The sequence below is a fragment of the Canis lupus genome, chromosome X (genome assembly GCF_011100685.1).
Source record: "Canis lupus familiaris isolate Mischka breed German Shepherd chromosome X, alternate assembly UU_Cfam_GSD_1.0, whole genome shotgun sequence".
Taxonomy (NCBI): Eukaryota; Metazoa; Chordata; class Mammalia; order Carnivora; family Canidae; genus Canis; species Canis lupus.
This window is the reverse complement of record NC_049260.1, coordinates 805,832-808,238: the sequence shown is the minus strand read 5'-3', so window position 1 is coordinate 808,238 and position 2,407 is coordinate 805,832.

Sequence of the window (2,407 nt, the reverse complement as noted above, 5' to 3'; positions counted from 1 at the left end):
TCTGCACAGCACCCGTACCGCGTCCCCATCACTCTGGACACACATGTCCACCTCTCCCGCTGGAACCCCTGCCCTACCGGCATCGTGGGCCCATCTGCGCATCAGCCTCTGTTTCTTGGTTTTTGAGGTTTTTTTTTTATTTTTTGGTTATAGGTGCGTCACTATTTATGGGGTCGTCACTAAATATTGCTCCATCAATGCAGCTTGGTGGCTATTCGGTGGTCATGGTTCAAAAGACCCAGTTTGGGGACCAAGGTCCTCTCCAAATGCCCTCCCGGGTCGCGGTTGGGCTGTGGGTGTGAGTCCAGACCTTGCAGGGCAGTACGGGATTGGCCAAATCCTGTGTGCAGAGCCCGTGGGTCTGCAAACACAACGCTGGTGTAGACAGCCAGTGTAGACGGCGGATGGCCAGAGGGCTGGGGAGGAGGCCAGATGGGAAGCTTCTAGACAACAGATGGGAGAGGTGAGAGCCATGGGGGCAGCCCCCAGGGCCACCCTGTGACCCTGAGCCCTAATGAAGACGGGTCAAGAGGGGGGTCCCCTCACAACGCACGGTCCTCCCCGACCTGGCCACATGCCCTTCGCGAGATCTGAACAAAGCGCCCCACACTGCGGAACATCAGCATCCAGGAAACCCGGGGACAGAGACACCTGCTTGCTGGGGGCGGGGTCTCCCCTCCTCTGCCCAGAGGGACCCGCCGTGCACCTGCAAAGCTGTGCGGCGAGTGGGTACCTGGCACGCAGGCCCACCGCGCCATCCACGCCCTGGCGCCCACCCTGCACGGGTCCCCGTGTTCCGGGGACGCCCCCTCCCCCCCACTTTGCGTTTCCCAAAGTGACCTCCGCGCCCCTTTGCCGCCTGTGCAGACGGCGGACCGCGCAGGGCCCCTTTCAGGACCAAAATCCCCGTGAGTGACCTTTCTTCACCAGCCACGGGATTCCTCGCAAACCAGCCTTCCCGAGAGCAGAACGTGTTCATTCCTGGCAATTTGGAAAATCACGGGAGCCGCGAGAAGATGGTCATTTCACATCACAACGTGCTCCTAACACCTGACTTTTTTCTTCTTTACAGAAACGCACCCCGGCGTCACTATGAAATTAATTCCTGCCCATCCCCAGTCAGAAGTACAGATAAGCAGGAGATGAAAGTGCGTCCAGCCTGCAGATAACCACCCCTGCCGTGCGGCGCACAGGTCCCCGCGCGCACCCGCAGGGGCCTCGTCCCCGTCCCGCGCGCACCTGCAGGGGCCTCATCCCCGTCCCGCGCGCACCCGCAGGGGCCTCGTCCCCGTCCCGCGCGCACCCGCAGGGGCCTCGTCCCCGTCCCGCGCGCACCCGCAGGGGCCTCGTCCCCGTCCCGCGCGCACCCGCAGGGGCCTCGTCCCCGTCCCGCGCGCACCCGCAGGGGCCTCGTCCCCGTCCCGCGCGCACCCGCAGGGGCCTCGTCCCCGTCCCGCGCGCACCTGCAGGGGCCTCGTCCCCTCCCGCGCGCACCTGCAGGGGCCGCGTCCCCTCCCGCGCGCACCTGCAGGGGCCGCGTCCCCTCCCGCGCGCACCTGCAGGGGCCGCATCCCCTCCCGCCCGCACCTGCAACGGCCTCATCCCCTCCCGCGTGCACCTGCAGCGGCCTCATCCCCGTCCCGCGCGCACCTGCAGCGGCCGCATCCCCTCCCGCGCGCACCTGCAGCGGCCTCATCCCCTCCTGCGCGCACCTGCAGGGTCCTCATCCCCGTCCCGCGCGCACCTGCAGCGGCCTCATCCCCGGCCGCGCGCACCTGCAGCGGCCGCATCCCCTCCCGCGCGCACTTGCAGGGGCCGCATCCCCCTCCCGCCTGCATTTGGCTGCCGCGGGCGTGACCCGGGTTCTTGACCGCGAGCAATGCAAACCCGCGTCCGCGCTCGCGGGGCCTCCGCAGCCGGCACCATCATTTTTAGGGCAAATTTCTGGAAAACAGCTTTCAGCTGGCTTTCCACCCGCGTTAGAGATGACGAATCAGTTTCCACAGACACGTGAGCATCTCCACGGGCGCCGCGTGGGGGTGGCGGTGCGCAGCTCGGTCCGTGTCGGGCGTCAGGAAGCCGCGCGTGGGGAGGGGACATAGTTCACATCAGGCGGTGTGGTGAGGCGTCTCCCGCACTGACAGCTTTATTTCCTCTGTGTGTGTGTGTGTGTGTGTGTGTGTGTTTGCCTACGTGTTTTTTTGGGCTTTTGCAGGTGCTTTGGATGAATAGCCACGGGGCAGCAGTTCCGTGGGCGCGGGGGCGGCAGCTGGATTTGCGCCCTAACGCGCTTCACCTCCCGGGGGGACACAAGGTTAAGCGTCATCCAGACACGTGCAGATCCCCGAACGCGGAGGCACATCCGCAGAACACACGCACGCTCTTTCCTCCCAGGAGGTCCCCCGCC